At 30.9% G+C, this 21786-nt stretch overlaps 1 long non-coding RNA gene across 2 annotated transcripts in view; it reads right to left on the reverse strand.

Moving 5' to 3' along the window:
- LOC149056761 (uncharacterized) overlaps positions 1-20305 on the reverse strand; it is a 101334-nt gene extending 81029 nt beyond the window's left edge. Inside the window, exon 1 of one of the 2 annotated variants that reach the window (XR_016191252.1) lies at positions 20186-20305. This is a non-coding gene — a long non-coding RNA (uncharacterized LOC149056761). The remainder of the gene's footprint in view (positions 1-20185) is intronic. The other variant, XR_016191253.1, reaches the window with a different exon arrangement.
- Between the last annotated feature and the right edge of the window lie 1481 nt (positions 20306-21786).

The following is a 21786-nucleotide window of genomic DNA, read 5'->3' on the forward strand; positions in this document are numbered from 1 at the left end:
CACACACACACACACACACACACACACACACACACACACACACACACACACACACACACACACACACACACACACACACACACACACACACACACACACACACAGCCACGTAATGACCGAATATTTATGTAATACAAGTTAATAGATATATAGACGCGATTATATATAAATACATAATATTAGATTAATATATATTTGAACTGCATGTGTGAAAAATGAATGTTTTAATAGGTTTTTGAAAAACAGAGCGCACCCAAGAAACAGTATGAGAAAAAAGGGTTCTCTCCCCTTTGCGCATTATTATTATTATTATATTTCCCTTTCAATATTCCGTTACCGGACAATGCGGCGGCAAAAAGATTCCCTCGGTGGGACGAGCCCTTTATGATTCTCACGGTGTCTTTAGGTCGTTATATCCGTTCCTAACGACTCTGCTGTACCGGTATAACCCCGTGTTGAACCCGTGCATTATGAAGATAAATACTATTAAAAAAAAGCATAACGTACGTTGCAAAATCAAATTCCCAAACACGAATGAGTATATACGACACTCGTACACATTTCTATGAACGATCGTCCATGGAATTATTTTCTTACACCATTGCTGGGCAACATATCATCACGTGATCCTGCAACAACGCCGTCATTTACACCAGCAACCCTTCGACCAACAACTTTTTCAAAGGGTCTCCGCCCCACAAGTTGTTTTTGAACATTAGAATTTTAAAATATGGTCTAACGGCGTATTTTAAAATGTTGATTTTACCAGTAAAAAATATATTGTATTTACGTCCTACAACATACACGTTTAGTTACTCGTTAAAACAATTTTTAATTTATTCATTGCTTTAGGTAATAGTTATATGCATATTATTATTATTATTATAGTTTTAAATTACTCATTGAACGATTGAACGTGAAATATTTATCTCGACTACTGAATTTGACAATTGTTTTTTTTCTACCATATTAAATAGGTAGGTACAATTGGTAGATACATCCATCAACAGTCCGCTTATTAGTTATTGTAGGTATAAATTATTATTATTTAAATATTAATTTGACATCTTCTGCCGGAAGAAGTACACTTACCCTAAATAAAACTACCCTAAAATATTCTAATTTCCAAATATAATCTGTTTACTATTAAAATTACAGTAAAAAAAAATATTTAAAACGGAATAGCTTAACTCTTAAATTATATTTGTATACGAAAATAATATATCACAATGATACTAATAATTACTATAATTATTATATACATATATTATGGAGAAGTTTTATTTTAAAAGATGAAAAATAAATATTTTAATAAACCTAACCTATTTTATTATTTCTAAGTTTAGTACTTGTGTTAGTTAATAATGGATTTTGAGATTGTATAAATCGTACTGTTTATCATATTTGATTTCAATGGGGAAATTAAAATTTTGCCCACTTAGCGAGGAAAAGAATTTGGTGTTTTAATTTATCGTAACGTATAATGTTTTAAAAGACGAATTTTGTATTGAATATATAATAATCCATTAAAAATGTAGTTGCATGTAAATATGTAATAATAGAGGAAAAACAAGCAATATTTATATAATTTTGAATAACATTGTGTACACAATGAACACACTCGTTATATATAAGTATAAACACGCTTGTCATAAAGATATTAAAATAATATCCATTGGTCCTCTTCCCTATTATGAGGTTAAAAACAATAAGAAAAAATAATCATCAGATGGTTCGTGATAATAATTTTTACAAAAAAAAAAAAAAATGTAAATGATCGTTGCATCCCCTATACGTAGCTCGAGGCAGAAAAATGATCATCGATTATCGTATAAGCACCGCTGCTTGTTTGATTACGATCATGGGACAGCGGTCATTTTTCTCTACTGATCTCCCGCTGTTTACCCTAGACTGTGTCACCTGTCCCACAAGCGCTGCTACTGCCTTCGCCGGCTGTACGATAAGTTATAAATTTCCCTAAGTCAAACAATAATATTTTGTACAGTATAACGGTCTGAAGGTAGAAAAATCATTGGCAGAATAGCTAGAGGCTACTGCTCATATCTGACAAACAAAATCTTAGATGGATTTTAATTTCTCTTAAGACCACCGGTTAGTGCGTGTTTAATGCATTTAGACGTTTTAATAAATAAAATAGTAAAAATAAATAATGGCTTCTAATATTAGTTTATTTTAAACATTTTCTAAACATCGAGACACTAGAAACTATTAAGTTTAGAAAAGTTACTAGTACCTATATATAGATATTGCCGATATTGGTTATTACATTTATACATATAAGTATTTAATACATTATTTCTATTGGAATATAATAAAAATTGGCATTTAACTATAAAAAAGGAAGTTAAAATTTTAAATTAATTTAACAAATAAAAATTAAAGGTAGGTAGGTAACATCTAAACTATACATATACATGTATTTAATAACAACAACAAAATATATTAATTGAATTCTTATAGTGTTCTAAATACAGCAACACAATATTTCCATAAAACTATATCAATATACGATGTAGGTATATCATTATAATTGTATTAAAAATAAAAAATTAAATTAAATTGTTTTGTGTAATTTGAACATTACGTAATATTAGAAACAGTGGTATTATATTTTTTTAATTGGTAATATATTTAAATAGTATTATTAGTTATGCATATTTTATAGTAAAATTAACTATGGGAAATACCACAAATAACTCGGGTTTAGAAGAAATGAAAATATTTGAATATTGTTGTTTACTAATATAAAATTAGATATTTAAACTTTAAACGAATGTTTAAAAAAAATCCACACCACATTTTAGATAGGAGATATAGGTACTAGATAGTTTTTAATGAAATAATTTTGAATAAAAGAATCCAATAAACACATAAGTTTAAGCATAATATGTAGATTAATAATTATTGGTAATCAGTATAACAAATAAAATTAACACTAATAATTTTCAAAGTGATTTTTTTGGCACAGACTGAAAATTAATACATAATATGTAATTTAAAAAAACCCATCGGGCATTCAACACTCACCCCCTCATCATGCACACGCCTGTCCAGTATTACTTAACTATTACTACCTAATACTAATTATTTTAAATAGTATATATATATATGGTCAAGTTATAACCCGTGTTATAATTTGAATTATTATTCAAACCTGTATAAAAATGATTAAATTGGTATAGAATCAGTTTATACTTTTAATTTTCTTATTTCCAATTGTATAAATTCATAATAATTTATAGAATGGGAACCGTAACAATTGGATAGTAAATATCGAACAACAATATTGTCAAACTAGAGATTTCTGTTAATGTTCCACACATCGAAGAATATAATATAAAATAAATGCTCGACGGGTTTAAGATTAATATCGTTGTCATAGAAAAAAAAGTAATTGGTTCCAATTATAACTGACACCAAGTACACATTATCGGTAATTATTGTAACTACGGTTACCGTATGAGCAAAATACAATGAACCTAGAGTAATATTTTTCCTCGTAGTATTTTATACTACCCGGAGTTCGGTTTAGCTAAAGGTATAAAATATATCATTTAAACCGGTCCCATTCAACTATTCGAGTCTCTTTGATTAATTACATCATTACACATTTTGAGATTTTCTGAGAAGCATAGGTTCCACTCGGGGGGGGGGGGGTGAATGGATAATTAAATGAAAATATAATGTATAATAGTGTTGTGTCCCACGTACGCAAAAAATGCATTAATTGCGACGGTCGGATTTATGACCAAATTCCAGACCGCTATTAGACATACTGAGTACTAAATAACCGTGTATATTTAAAATTTAAATGTATTTAATATTTACTCGACATCCATACCATGTTTTTGTTCGTGGTATATAAATTAAATACGCCAACTACAAACATCTGCAGCACAAATTGTTTATGCATACGCTATGCAAAAACAAGCGTAGTATATTTGACTATTATTAATTAATCAGTTATTAGTTATTAATACGATACGTAGGTATCTAATATTGTGATCGTTGTCATTTAACATATCACGTACCTAATATAAGACGTATACTCATATAGCGCAATATGCGTGATAATTTCTGGATTTCGTATTTGTTTACTGTATTTTAAAACAAAGCAACGAGTATTAGGTCCAAAAATCTGAGATTTTAATCCCGCGAGTTCTCTATAGACGGCTGCAATGAAATATAATTTCTCAAATCCGTGTTAACTCCTGCTCACAGTTGATTTAATCATTGTGTATATAGGAAAACGTATTATCGAGAATCGTTAAAAAAGTGCTGTGTACCTACTTACTTATATATATAATATAATATATATTATGAAATACGTTGGAAAAAAATTGACGTGAGCATTTGCACGTCAGAATATAACATAATATATGGTTTATAGTGTTTATACGAGGTATCAAAATACCAACGTTGCCTTAAATACGACGGGAAAGTAGGCCTCGTCATCGCCATCATCATCCTCGTGGTATTATTATTATCAGTCTACACGGCGCAGCATTCCTCCGCGGGGGCCGAGCGAATTTCCTAGACGCATATGAGCCACTAGCCAGCGGAAGGCTAAGTAGCGTCGATTACCGGTTTTACCGTACTCAATAAAATGCCCGCTAAACGGCAGCGACCGTCTTAGCTTACACACACACACACACTCGTACTTAAATTACGTACTTCGGTGCAAAAGACGAAACGCGCGTGCTGCGAGTCTGCAGGTTAGATTAGAGCATTCAGGCAGAAGAATCGACGATCTGCCCGAGGGCTGATGGAAACTGGATTGGCTGCCGCCGGACGATAATAGTAATTATTATTATATCGTTCGTGTATATAACGTATATTAACGTCAGACAATCGTCAGTCGGCGTCGCGGTCTTCCTTGTTCATTATATTTAGTAGTTACCTATCCTATACACCTATTAACAATTTGCCGGTGTAACTTATTCGATTTTCATTGGTAAAAATAATCAAAAAAATGTTTTCACCTAAATGTACACCAAATATAACAATATTTTAACGACCTTGATATGATTGGATTTTGAAATATTTGTTTTATATTCTTGTTGACTGTTGTATATTTTAGATTCTGAGCGGAGCGATGAATGTATTGATTTTACCATGATGTGTGTTTTTTTTTTTTTTTTTGTGTCTGTCATCACGTTTTGGGGCAGTAAAAATGCTTCGATTTTTGACTTTAGTACCTCGTTCGATCAGAAAGTGAATCTAGTTGGTACTTTGGGGGGTCAAAAGTAAAAAATTCTTAATACTTTTTTAAATAATTGAGAAAAACAAACTAAAAATTAAGGGAAAAACGGGAAATTTTACGCACACTCATTTTTCGACAAAATCGATTTTGGTTTTTGATGTAACTTTAAAACAAATGACCATAGATACATGAAATTTTCACCTAATGTTTATATAAGTATATTCTATCCACCATGCTATTTTCAAAAAATTTCGACTTAAGTTGAACTATTCATAGGCATTTCAAATTTTCGATCATTATTAGTTTTTTTTAAATTAATATCGATAAAAATTTATTTGTTAGGCAGAAAAGCTTGAAAATTTAATACAAGGCTCTTAACATATTGTTACAATAGCAGTTGAAAAATAAAAGAAATTCATAGTCACAATTTTTTTTTATAAGCATTCAAAGTTTGAATTTTGACAAAATACGTAAAAATCACGAAAATTCACAAATTATTTTAAGCTAGAAATTCATAAAAAATTTTCTTTTTAAATCTAAGATTTAAAAGTTTAATACAAGATTCCTTACAAGTTTTTCAATCTTTATCACAAATAAAAATTCTACCGGAAATTCAAATTAAATTTTTATGAGCATTTGAAATTTAAATTTTTACAACATTGGATTTTCACTTTTAGCGATTTCCTTATTTTGGTGTAACTCTAAAACAAATTACCACAGATACTTGAAATTTTGACTGAATGTTTATATAGGCGTTTTATATATTTGATAACATTTTCAAAATATTTAGATTTGTTTTGAGCTGTTTACTGACATTTTAATTTTTCAACTTTATTAGTTTTTTTTTCTATAAATATCGATAAAAATTTATTTGTTCGGTAGAAAAGCTTGAAAATTTAATACAAGGCTTCTGACACATTGTAACAATAGAAGTTAAAAGATATTAAAAATTCGTAGGCACGATTTTTTTTTATAAGCATTTAAAGTTCAAATTTTGACTAAATACGTAAAAATTACGGCAATGTTCAAATTATCTTAGATAGAAATTCATAAAAGTTTTTCTTTTTAATTCTAAGATTTGCAAATTTTATACAAGGCTCCTAACATATTTTTACAATAGAAGTTGAAAAATAAAAGAAATACATAGTCACAATTTTTTTTTATAAGCATTCAAAGTTTGAATTTTTACAACATATTATGTAAAAATCACGAAAATTCGTAAATTATTTTATGCTAGAAATTCATAAAAAATTTTCCTTTTATATCTAAGATTTGAAAATTTAATACAAGGCTCATTATATATTTTTACAATAGCAATTGAAAAATAAAAGAAATATATAGTCACAATTTTTTTTTATAAGCATTTAAAGTTCAAATTTTGACTAAATACGTAAAAATTACGGCAATGTTCAAATTATCTTAGGTAGAAATTCATAAAAGTTTTCCTTTTTAATTCTAAGATTTGAAATTTTAATACAAGGCTCCTAACATATTTTTACAATAGCAGTTGCAAAATAAAAGAAATACATAGTCACAATTTTTTTTTTAAGCATTCAAAGTTTGAGTTTTGACAACATATGTAAAAATCACGAAAATACAGAAATTATTTTAAGCTAGAAATTCATAAAAAATTTTCTTTTTATATCTAAGATTTGAAAATTTAATACAAGGCTCATAATATATTTTTACAATAAAAATTGAAAAATAAAAGAAATGCGTAGTCACAATTTTTTTTTTACAAGCATTCAAAGTTTGAATTTTGACAACATATGTAAAAATCACGAAAATTCGCAAATTATTTCAAACTAGAAATTCATAAAAAATTTTCTTTTTAAATCTAAGATTTGAAAATTTTTAATAATCTATAATATATCCTAGACAGATAAACCGTCTTCGCTCAGAATCGTTTTTTGTATACAATGATATAATATCATTGGATTCAAATTTAATTCCATCCATTACAGTAACCCCTTGTAACCTACTGTACAGCAGAGCGACATACACGACTTACCCGCCTTTTTAAAATATCGCTTGGTTATCATTTTATAATAGCCTTTATATGGACATGTAATTTCAAAGTTATCCAAAATTACAAAAAAGGTACTTATCATTGAAAATGGTACCATCTAAATAATTATTGTTAATGGTTTAATGCCATTGTAAATACTATTAACAGTTTTAATGTTTAGTATTAATATTGTTTTTAATATACTTAAAATTCATCTTAATTTCTTTTTCAATTATTGTATCTGACTTTCTATTTAAATACATATAAAATTCAATTTTAAAGATTTGACTTTGAATAGTACGTAATATGTTATAGGTACATTGTATATTGTACAATAATAATTGTTACCATACGAAATACAGGTATACAAATTCCAAATTCGTACGAAACGGGTATAAATTATGGGTCCAAAAAAACACTGTATTGCCATCGGTACTATTTGGAAGGTAGGGTAGGGGTACTGGAGAAATTCCAAATGTTAGGAACGACATTTGTTCTTGAACGGAAGATCATACGAATTTCAAGATATAGATGAGCTTTTTGTAACCTATGCTAATTCAATTACAATTATAAAATTGTAATAACAATGCATCAGTTTTTAGGTGTCGTTTCGATTTTCCCAGTGGACTTGACAATGGTTCAATGGTATAGTCATAAAACATTTGCGTTTGTAAAAAAGTATCGCGTGAAGAAGGTGAACAAACTGTAGTCAGGCAAGACCGATGTGATATAGACTTTAGAGAGGAGGTAGGGAAATTTCGACTTGCGTGTCAAACCGTTGACGGGTCCGGAAGAAATGGAAATGAACAAAATGTTAACGTAAGCGAATTTTAATTAAATGTAATTACAACTTTTCCGTTGCTGATTATATAGTTTTTCTCGTCGGAGGATATAATATGATATGCATATTACAATATAATATATATATATATATATTATGTAGGTGTTCTCTCATTTCTCAACGACGTCGATGATGATAATAATAATATGTCAGACGGAGATGTGGCTAAAATCAAAAACATTTCGGGGATGTCTGGGTGTATAAGTAGTTCTGTTAGAATAATTACTTATACGCCTCACCTTCAACGAAATTGTCTGTCAATGAAATACAACTCAGCTAAATCACTTATGTATAAAACTAGCTTTTATAAATATTATTCAAATTGTTTTTATTATCAATAGCACTAGACGATTTTACGCCATTGTCCCGATAGCCATTTTACATTAGCTAAAAATGTTTATTTATCAATAATTAAAATGTGATGGACGTATTAGACGTACTTACTTATATGACTAATAAATATTTTTTTTTAAATTATATTTGTGGATTATGAAAAAAACTAAAAAATTATCTTAATCGGTTTGTGTAACATTTAAAAATACATTTTGGTATTATATGAATTAAAGTTATAGTTTCCTATCCATTTTCGATACATCTATAAGGAAACAAAGTATATGTAATAAGATTTTTATTTTGAAATTTAACGCTAATCATCGTTGTAATAACTATGGCGTGACTCAAATAAAATAATAATTAAATAGTTCGGTTCACAGCAATGAATACTCTAATTATATTTCTTTTTGACTATTATGATTAAAGATAGCTTTAAAAACCAACCGAACAAGTAAAGTGGTATAGTTAAAACATAGGTCACGGTTTATAATACGTATATATTATATATACACATATATTTTATTATGTGTGTATAGTTAAGCGATTGGCATCGTCGAAATCTTGTACAATGATAATATATTAATATTTGTATGTTTATTATGTGTTATTCACGACTATAATACGCGTGTGGTGAAATCTCACCTTCGATTGCCCAATGGCTTGTTGAAAGTCGATGACTGCACGTTCATGTGTAGTAAAAAACGAAAAATTCACACTAGTGCGTGGGGCTTACGACAGAAAAATAAAACGCGATATAGTCTGTATAACGTATTGACGTATAATAATACGTCAACAGGAAAAATACGAATTTAATGTCAATCGATTGACGGCAGAGCATCGACTATCGAAAGTATGTTTTATTTTTTCTGTTAACAACTTTCTGACCAGAAACACTTTAATTTTGCTTCAATAAATGGACCCTATTGTTTTAATGTATTGCTATAAACGATTGTACAATTATACAATATATGGTATTATTTTATTTTATTTTGCTCTAAGCGTTACACAACCGACGTACGCACACAATGTTTTTTTTTTGAACTTAAAAAGTAAAAATACAGTACCCTCGAATGATATCGACTATAATTTTTTGACGTTTTGACAATTAATGCATATTTTTATAAACCGTTTGACTATCATTGACTTGTAACGTTAATTACACCCTATATATATATATATATATATATATAAATATTAAACCTACACTTAACACACACTATATGATTGAACAATAAAAATATACACACTCAACACTTTTCTACCTATGCACATTATTACCATATTATAAAAATCACACACGGCAGGGAGTTCGACAAAGACCATCAACACGAGCGAACTCAGCAATACAATTATTAACAGCCATCTATCAAATAGTAATGTACCTACGTAAATTTTAAATATAAAATTATTATGGATTTAAGGGTATATATAAACCAAACTTGTCTTATTATTGATAAACACCTCAACTAATACTCTAACACCCAGCTACGGAAAACTTATCCATAAGGAATAAAAAACCTTCTCTGGATAACTTATATCGTAACAATGTCCCCCGACCATGTTACAGACTATATCAATTAAAATGAAAAATTAATGGTTTTTGATCATTTACTATTATCTCTTCTGCAGATACCTTGTACCTATATAAGTAATGTACATAAATTACACGAAGTTTCAATTAAAAGTTTAAACGTGCAACATAAGATAGGACTAAAGATATCATACTAAAATTGTAGACCTAGTTACTTATGAAATTATAATTCATGACACACAGAAAATATCTAATGTACGAATACTACGAATACTGTACTATGTTTATAATACTCGACAGGACTGATAAAAAAGGCTCAAGTTAACATAAGGCTTAACTGACGCAAAATATTAGCATTCACAGAATCATAAAAAATCAGAATTATCCATAATAAAGTAACTATTTCAAGCGTAAACTAATGATTCCATAATACTGCAGTAAAAGTATGGTAAGATAATATTTAATTTGTATTCGTGATGTGTCTATTCTATTTTGTATATACGAGTATATATATATTATTATTATGTAAATCGACCTTATGAAATATAGTTATTGTTATCTTATATTCGTGCTAGCAGATAATGGGCCCACTAAAATGTCATCGTTATACACCCCTGTACAAATAAATGACCACGAACATATTATTTTTTTAGTTTTGGGCGTTGTTTGCTCATTAAGTTTCCCAAGGGTGAAATCAATATAATAATAAAAATATGCTCTTTTCTTTTCGTTATCGTCACACATATTATATACAGAACTGTAATAATGTGATGTTATAATTTATAACACCCACATACATAATTAAAATGTTGAAAACGTACACTTATATTAGGTGTAGGTATAAATTTATGATATATACGTCCGAAAAGTAAAGACTCGAATTTTCGGACTATCGAATACGTGTTGACAATATTATACAACTTTATCAGTTATTTTAATATTTTATCACTATAAAAAACAATTATTCAAATTTGGTGTTTTTGATACTTCGCTGTTCATCAGTTATTTAGATAATATTATTCACATAATATGAGATTTACAATATGTCATGTACTAACTGGTCCGTCAATTTTTCTCGTTGACTTCAAAACACCACCAAATATTTATTCCAAATCGAATGCAAATTAAAGTGCTAAGTGGAAAAACAGAACAAATTTTTACTTTTCTGAATTATACAGGTAACCATTTCAAAATTCGTTATCCTATTTATCACTACAGAAAACAATTAACGGAATGAAAAGATGATAAACCGATTTGTATTGTAGGCATACCAAAAGAAAGATTCCTATTTTCTTCCATGAATTCAGTTTCATGACAAAGATATTTTACGAGATAAATGGACTTTCCCGATTTTTTTGGCGCTCCCATTGGTTTCTACACAAAGATCACGGTTATAGACGACAAAATGGCATCAAACACTTCGAAAACGCTTCATATTTCATACTTTGCCCAATTATACTTCGGTCGATCACCTAACGTTATGTTATAAGGCTAGCTGCTGGTACAGTGATACGACTGGTAGATTTAATATAGTATGCTCAGCGTATATATTATTATTATATTAATTATACGACGTGACTGTTTTACCAAGGCATCATTTGGATTTTACAACCCTTTACGTATATGTACATGAAAGTATTCAAAAATACCGAAGAAACTATTATATAATCCACAATCATAGTTGCCTACTCTTAATATTATATTATTCGTTAGACAGTGCCTACTAAAATACAACGTTTACCTACCTACGGTTACGCGTCAGTTTTACCAAGGTTTTACTTGGATTTCACAAACCTACAATACATACAACAAATGTGCACATTACTGCAACATACCAATAATCAATGTAAATACAATAAATAATTCTAAATAACTGTATATACATATAGAGGCGTGCCTGCGTACTATCGCAGCGTATAAATATCTATAGGTACAAAGAAACTGTGAATAATTTAGATGGTGATATTGTGCATCTTACCTTGACCGACGCTGCTTAATTCTATGGAAACGGACGGCGCTTTTCTCCGGACCGGAGATGATGATGTCCATCTCGCGTACTGCGGACTAATTGTTTCGCCGAGAAACAACATGGCCAGCGATCGCGTCGGCCGAACTTAACGATACCGCGGTTCGCGTTCAAAGAACTCTTTGGACTTCGAGGGCGGGCGCGCTCGTCAACGAAAAAATTTCCATCACCCATATCGCTATAGACAAACAATGAGTGTGCGGAAGCGGCAAATCGTGGATGCGGAGCTTTTTGTTGTTCACTCGTTTGCTCAACATGTAGAGAGGGATTTTTACGTCAAGACAAGCTACATCACTGTATTTTTTTTCGCAAAGAAAGCCTACATCACTGCTAGATGTTCAACCGCCTCTCTTAATGGATGTCGTGTTCTCGTCCGGTACAGTAAAAGATCTACGCGATCGCTGATCACCCCAAAAATGACTATATTTTACAGTTGTGTACCGGCTTATTGGGTTGAATACGTCTTTAACTGACAGAAAGCTGTTCGGAGGTACCTAACTTATTTAGGCGTTTAATTAATGCTATTAAACCGACTCTCCCTCTACTAGGGCCGCATTGGAGGGGGTGGGGCACTGGTTACAATTATCTCGGGCGCTAAAAGTTAGTGATCAGAAATTTGTTCACTACAGAACTACGTATTAAAACTTTTAAAATAGAAATTATTTTGATGACAGTATTATTAATGTATTATGCTGTTTAAAATTTAAGAACAAAATAATAGGTATCAGCGATCGAGAATCATCAAAATATCTAATAATAGTTCTTTTAAATCGTTTTCTCAAATTATAGTTATGATTCAATAGACACAAGTGTTATTCATAATAATACGGCGTATTTTATAACCGTGTGCCAATGACAAAAGTGCTATACCTATAAATTATTATATAGTCAACAAACTCGAGCCACGGCATTTGTAAATTATGCCATAGGATTAATACTATTTCTTTCAGTACTCGGAGCTGTCAATATCATTAATAAATATAGAAATATAAAAATATTTCGAAAAAAATCTCAACAATCAAGTAAATATAAACTATATCATAAAAATTATTTTTACGAGTTTGAAGTTAAAATACACTTTATTGTATATTAATATGTTGGTATAGTTTGGTACATATTAAAACTTGATAAAATGTGTCTATAGATAAATCAAGATTAAATTTGTATTTGAATTATATTATCAATAAAGTTATTATAGGTACAAATGTAACCTGAGTATTTTATTGAAATTTTTATTATTTATGAATTAAATAGTGTGACTTTGACACATCTCTTTAGTTTTTAGTTTATTTCTCTGTTTACCACGATGATCTATCTCCCATATATTTTCTTGAAATGTGGTACTGCCCTCTATAAACATAGATTGTAATATTTTTAAAGTCCCATCCTTTCACGCCCATCACATATATTTTTTCCATAAATTATGTTAATGTAGTTTTACCTATTGATTATTATATGTGTCGCAATGGTTGCATCCCATATTGTTATAAAATAAAATTACCACTTAATATCTTTATCGTCGCAGTAGTAACCCAATATATGCTCATTTTCATAATATTACTTTGAATATTAATTTTCTTAATGTTTTAACGATTTTCTACACGTTTCTCCCTCGTAACCATGTATCTAAATTCTTTATCGATCGTTAAGTGTAATTTACATTTATGATTTATTATACACTTAAATAACATAATAATATTATTTGATGGTATTATAATATTATTAACAATATACTCGCGAGTCTGATTGTGTCGAGTCCAATGAACTGGTGGGTTAGATGGGCCGTAATTAATTGATGTTCAAAAATAGAGAGGTATATTCAAGAGGTCCGAACTTTGCATGCACTCCTGGATACTTATCAGTAGGGGATGGACAGGGTGGAAGTTTGGTAAAATGCTCCCATTTGCAGATAGTTTTTTTTTAGTTCACTATTATAAATAATATTTTTAATAAACCTTCTTATGCGTGCGTTGATGCTATTTATAATAATAATTTACATTGATTTCGGAATTTATATTATTAGTTAATAATAATATACGCTATACTAGATTATAATATTATTATGACATACAGGTAATTAAAAATTTCTAGAATTATTTTTTGTCCACAAAAAAAAAAATAGTAAACGTTTTGATAAAATACGATACAGCTTTAGTGTTAAATAGGCATTAATGTTGTTTTTAAAACGTATATATACCTACTGTGATAATATAGGAGTTTCAAAAATCATAAGTATGAAATAAGTAGGTAATTGTTGTAATCAGTGGCGTGCAGGGGGTTTCCACCCCCCCTCCCCACCAAAGAATTATTGAATGCGTCTGGAGACCTTAAATTTTAAATATTTAAATATTATAATAATAATTATATTTATAAATTATTGTATTATGATATGACACCCCCCCTAATCAAAAATTGTAAATACACCACTGGTTGTTATAATGTATAATATCACAACGGTGAATAATGTGCAAGTGCAACTGTGCAAGGGGTCGTATTAGGAATTTGCGCACCGTCGCAGGCATACAATTTATGTCACCTCTAAATACCAGCAATTTATGGGAGGTAAAATGCTTAATACCTTTTTTTATTACAATAAACTATTACGTGATATTGACCTGACTGTGCTTTCTCCGTTCACCAACACCATCGGATGTTTTCGTCCAAAATGATTTTTTTTTTTAAACAAAAATAATCATAAGGTAATATTGATAATATTTATAACCTCATAGCTTACATGTTTTTTAAATTTTAAACGTTTTTATTACTTGCTACAAAAATTATAATATTTATTTTTATAAGGAATATATTATTCAAGGTTGTTTAATTATTAAAAAGCCTCATAACAATATTCATGGTTTTACCTAGGTACTTAATTGTTGGTACATTATATTCATCATTAATCAATATAATTTTATATATATTCATAGTTTTTACCTACTCATTCCAACAAGCTCAGTGCTCACTACCCTATTATATATATAAATATTAAATATATGTAATATTATGTATATTTTGTATAAGAATAGTATTGCGACCGCAGTTGAATACAAGTTTCATGAAAATCATGAACAAAAATACATTTTGGATGTAGTAATCAGGTGACAAAGTCACGATGGGGTGTCAAACGTAGTGCAGTGAACGGTGTCTATTAAATATATAATATTTCGTATGCTTCCACCATTACGTGTAGGTACTGTGGGCGTGATCGTAGAAAGTATAATTTTTGTTATGTTTAGAACTCGAAAGCTTAATAATCGTAGGTAACATTGTTTTATTTTTTACCTCTCGATTTTATCTCCTTCACTCACTCTATATTTATCCCAACTACAACTGCTGCCTATATAGTTAGTGATATAACAACCAGCGAGCGTCGTGCTTCGAAAATCAAGAATTAGCTGTTCATAGTATAACCCACAATGCCGCCGAAATCCTACATCATATAAGTAGAATCCTACTCAGCAATGTGCTAAATATATAATCAAATAAATGTATGGAATATTATGGGCACGACCGCGCTCAAATGTCAAGAACCATCGCACGCGATAAGTACGCGTATATATGGATCGCGTTTACTCACGCAAATCGTATAAACGTTGTAAAACGTCAGAAAAACATTATATGGTATCAAACATAAGTATTAGGGTGTATACATGACAAAAATTCGAAAAAACTTTTAATGTGATATTATCTAATCATACATACGCATTCTGCAGTTCCTTTATATATATATATATATTTTTTTTTTTTGAAGGTGGTTGGAGAGCTAAAGTTCAAAACAATTTACAACATTTATAATACAACAGACATCCTCTACAACTATAATTTTGCAAAACACAGGCTAAGCATATAGAGTAACTATACGGTTCTGAGTGAAGGGTGGCATTCTCCCCCTAAGGCTTTGCCCCAATCTGGATCGACAACTGTAGTGGCTGTGCTATCCTTTGCAGCGTTTCAACGGATTTACGAATCTATATATTATATAAATCACCGTTAAATGGGCCGGTACGTCCAATGAATTATGCGAGGAGGTAGTTATATCCGAAGTGAACGAACATCACATACGTACATGGAAAAAAAAAATTATTAAAAACTCCCGTCAGCTATAATATATGAAAATATAAAAAAAAATCGTTTTTTCATAACATATAATACAATGATACCTTGATATAGCACCTATACCAATATAAAAACCAATAGTTATTCAAGCGATGAGGGGGTGATCACCCCCATTACCCCTCAAGTACGCCATCACAGGCTGGAATATTCATGAAATTTACGCACTTCATATGTACCTACCCTGCAAATTATCCACTCGAGAATAGGATAAAAATGTACATCCGTCTGCAGTATGGTATAGGTACTATACGGTACACGCCACACGCGGTCAATTATCGTAGCGCACCAGAGCACGTAATACGCGCGGCGGACACAATTTCTCTTTATTCGACATATGTTTAGGTACGCCACGCGTCGGTGGCGATAGCGGACGCGGATCAAGATAAAACAAATCATCGGATGTCCTCCATCCCACGACAGCAGCGTACATCAGCGTCACGTCGGTGTAAACACTACTTTTAGGCTTTCGGGGTGTAAACCATGTATATAATATATATACATTTTGAGCAATCAACAAGTTTTGGAAGTTTTTCTGAAATTTCTTTACCACTTCTATTGGTATATAGTTTAAACCTTTCAATCTAAGATTTTTTGATACTGTTCTTTTCCAATTACTTTTATTAAGTTTTTTTGATCTTTTTGGCACAGTTGGTTCTATTTCATTAATTCCAGACTCTAGTAGACTATCAATCTCATCAACATGTTCTACAATATAATATTATATTAATTATTAAACAATATTTTAATTTTATCATAATTAATTATAATACAATTTGACATGACATTTTAGTATTAAAACTTACAAAATACCTTCATTATTATTTGTGTTTAATGGTTCATTGTTTAAAAGTTCTACATCATTTGAAAAAATATCTGTTAACATTAATTTATAATATAATAAATCCAATATGTAACTAACAAGAAACAATATTATAATATTAAATTAATCAATTTAATTGTGTACTATTATTTTGATATGATTTATAAATAATATTGATTGATTTAAATATTTAATAATATTGCTTCATTATTAATGACTAAAAGAGGCTATTCATATTATAATACAATTTTAAAATACCTGTGTCAGGTAAATTATTTGGCATATCTACATCTTCATCAGATGAAGAATCTGTAATTGCCATTGATGTTGGTACATAATAGTCACTTGAGCCCGAGTCTTCATAATTAACACTACCACTATCAGAACCAGAATCAAAACAGTGTGGGGTGACTTGTTTTGAATATCTGTTTTAATTTAAGATAATTTAGTAACAATTTTTACTAAAACCATTATTATTCATACTTGTATTTGATGAAAGTGTTTGAATTATGTTTTTTTCTTTACACATCTGTAGTAATTTCCTAGTTCTTGAAGTCATTGTATTTATAAAGAGCAAACTATTTAACTATGTATTATAACTTATAAGTAAACAGTACAATTTAGTTCACTAAATGTAATAATACCGTATTAAAATAATAACAAATTATGTTGTTATCATTATATTGATAATGTAGAATAATATTGTGCTATTCAAATACAATATTACCAGCCAAAACATAACTATTTACACAAAATTCTTATAATAGAATATTCTATTATCTTTAGGGAAAAATGTGTTAAATGACATAACCGTCATTAAACAAAATTGACAAATGTGGTAAGTGCTCTTATCACATATGATATTTCTAGAGCAAATGTGATAAGTGCTCTTATCACATATGGGATAGATATCTGAGCAAATACAACATCTGACCACAACATTATATGACGTCACAAGAGTATTTCATATACCTCATTTGTGCACATAAAAATACACAATTTGAAATGTTTATTTTATTAAATAACACATTTTACACAAAATTTGTACTTAACACATGTGTGCGCTTAACCATCGATATTATGAAATGATTACGATACATCCAACAGAATTTGAAAAACTACTCCGTGAAAAACGTTTGTGCGCACAACATGTTCGTACGAACGACAATGATTGCTACACTATAAATATTATGACACACCGTACACCGCTGCGATAACAAAGTAAATAACAACATCATCATCGTACCTGGCGTAGATACAAATATATTGAACTACACGCGGCAGAGTTCATATTATTTAATATTTTTGGCGAATCTTCAAAAACGCGTGTGTCTATGGGGGAAACTTGCAGATTTCGCGTGTCTCCGAAATACAGTTCATAATAATATACATGACTAACACATATTATACGAACTAACGAAACTATACAAACTGCAGCGCACCAGAACCACCGCCAAAAAAAATCCCTTCATTTCAATACTCTTCGATATCTATATATCGACTAAAGGGCGACGAGCTTCTCGCGAAATCCATCACTATAGAGCCGCGTGTAACCATATATCGAGTAGGTATATAGTTTCTATGATGTAATACATCACGTAGTACAAAAAACGATATACCGGAACCAGCGGAGACGATGATGGCGCGTGATGGGTACCGATGTAAAAATTCGCCTTCGAGCAGCGTTATACGGTGGTGGTGAAGTTTCTATATCACTATATATAATAGCTTTCAAGTCGGATGCAATTTGTTGTGGAAACAAACCACGTTCTATAGTAAATAATATAATCTAATTTCTAAGTACACTTCCTCGGGGCGACAAGGGCGTAGTAGTTGCGCGGCATTATATATTATACGACGTATAACTACATAGTACAAATACACAATATTATATTGTTAATATACGACGTAAGTAGCAAACTATGTACCTATCTACATTGTTAACGTTATATATATATATATACAGGTATATTGTATATATGTTTATCGTAATAACGATATGCTCGCGCGGAAATCGCACAATTATTTTATTATTATAATATCTGACCACGAGATATTTTCAGATTATTTATACCATACCTATCTTTTTTTCGTCATAATTTTTGGAGTTTTTCCTTTTTTTAAATTAAAAAAATCACCTCGTGCCTATCTATATAATGTATGTGTATGTATATATCCTTCATATTTGATAAAATATACTTAACCAGCACTTTTAGACCGATTCCCGGTATAAAATATATACAAGCGTCATTACGTGGGATTTATGAAATGAGGTTTCCGATCTCTCACTCACTCTCGGCTCGTCCCTTTCCCGGTAATGAAGACGATTCTTACCTATATAATAATACAGTGACGGCAGCACAAATAGGAAGTATAAAACAATATTGTTGCTGCTGCAGTAGCATCCGCTGTGATATATAGTAATAAATCATACCTATATATATATATATATATATAAAATATATGTGGTACACGTCATATAATATACTCGTCGGTTGATGTACGCCTTTAGCGTCTCACTATCACTGTAAATACCGCGGTGGTATACCTATATATTTATGCCATAGAGAGGATAGCTTAGGAGGTCGTTAAAAGTAAGACAGAATTAAAGAAGACGAGTTCCGTCGTGACAGAAGTGTTAGTAGGAGGGGAAGGGGCAAAATAGGAGAGAGGAAGTTCTACAAGGAGTATATTATTATTATTATTATTATTATAGTGGTCGACACTATTGTGATTCCGTCCGGCGCGGCGCGGCGTATGTCCGGCTAACCTTACACGGGGACTGAAATTCTCGGTAACTTCCTGTCGCGTTCGCGGTACTCGAGCTGCACGGCGGCGGCCGATCTGCTGCGAGTGCACACGCACTCTCGTCCGTTGTACTCGCACATCCTTATTGTAACATACTATAATACGCGATGTTAAACACCTATTATCGCGCGACGGAGAAAAAAATCAGACACGAATGAGCGGAGCAGAAGAGGGGCAGAACGTAATTAGAAACCAGTCGCGTATTATTATATTATATACATGAGCGGAGGTACATAACTATATACTACTAAATAATATAATAATAATGCGCGTTGTTGACTGTCGTGTAATTACACGCGCGGACGCGACGCGTACACACAAATCGAACCATATTAGCACGCGATGGATGGCCAACAGCAGCGGCAGCGCATTACATATAATATGTGTATAATATAATATAAACATATTATATCCTACGCGACTTTAAGCGTCGTGCATCGGCTATATAATAATAATAATAATATTATATTATACTTACCCTGTGATGAACGCAAACGAACGATCGACTATTCGGACGTGCCGCAGACACACCTGTACGGCGGTGGAGGTCGCAAGGCGCGTTATGCCTTCGGGTCCGCTCCACTCGGCGACCGTACCTATAATATAATAATACACATGATAATAGGTAATAAGATTGAGTTTGTGTGTGTGTGTTGTGTGTACACAAAATTAATATTTACGCGCGTGTATTATTATAATGCACGCCAATATATACCGGGTGATTCATATTTGACGTCAGACATTCAACATTTCAAAAGCTGTTAAGTGTTTGAAAATTTGATTTTTATCGATCGAAATACTCCGAATAATATTCTGCTGCGGAATATGGAAGAAAAAAAATGTTGTCATTCAAAAGCAAAGAAAAACTTTAAAAAAAGTTAAATTTTTACCTAGTTTTGTAACGACTGAAAATCAAACAAGATAAATATTTTTAAAAATATTATTGTCTTCTGAAATGCGTGGCTTACATTAAATCACGTACGTCGCGGTTTTTCCTCACGGGACCTGATTCCTACATAATATAAGTATAAAGTATGTAATATAATATAATACATCCTATACCGGAGAACAGGCAAGGGCAACACTTCCACAGAGTCATCGGTTTCGTCCTCATTTTTTCGTACATATATGCACACTTTCATAGCGACTTAACCGAAAATCCGTTCGTCGGATTCTGCGGAAGCCGAAAATACAGTAGATGTTTTGACAATATGTCAAGGAGGGGAAGATAAATTTAATTCAGTACCATGTACAAGCAAATAATACTAAAAATATAATCCTCTTGCCAACAACTGTCAAAGCGCGCGTACCTATTACATACAGCTACGTTTTATTTATGATCAATTTTAAAACTCTTATAATATTTGCTGTTAAGAGGACGCCACACCCGCATGTGTTGTCTCCGCCGTCTTACAAACGTATAACATAGCAAAATCTGTTTAGCGCGGGACAACTTTTCTCCCTCAAGATTTATAATAGAATTTTCAAAATTTCACATCGCATAGGTAAGAACTTTATCTGTGCCATAGCGTCGTTATTTTTTTGATAGCACAAACCAATCATTTTAAGTAATTTAATGAAAAAATAAATGTATTTTCTTAAGCTTATAACATTAATTATATTTATGTTATCAAAAAAATAACGACGCTATAACACAGATAAAGTTCTTACCTATGCGTTGTGGATTTTTGGTAATTCTACTATAAATATAAAGGGAGTAAACTTGTCCCGCGCTAAACAGATTTTGCTATGTTATATACGTTTGTAAGACGGAGACAACACATGGCGTCCTCTTAATATGATTGTCATATATTATTGTGTTCTTAGTAGTTGAATGCTAAATGGAAACATTGTCACCACACGTTCCAGGGAGCTCAGGGGAGGTAGGGGCTGTTGGCCCACGTCGAACTCCCCTCAAAACCACATAGCATAATATTATTATTATTATTTTAATATAGATACGTCGATCTCGATTCCTCTCTCTCTCGTCCGCTTGCACACACATTAAACTATGATATATTAAAACATTACAACGTTTGCGTGCGATTATCGTCGACATCCGACACGAATCGTATTGGC

The sequence above is a fragment of the Diuraphis noxia genome, unplaced genomic scaffold (assembly GCF_037042655.1).
Source record: "Diuraphis noxia isolate RWA-SAM2 unplaced genomic scaffold, SU_Dnox_SAM2 contig0003, whole genome shotgun sequence".
NCBI lineage: Eukaryota > Metazoa > Arthropoda > Insecta > Hemiptera > Aphididae > Diuraphis > Diuraphis noxia.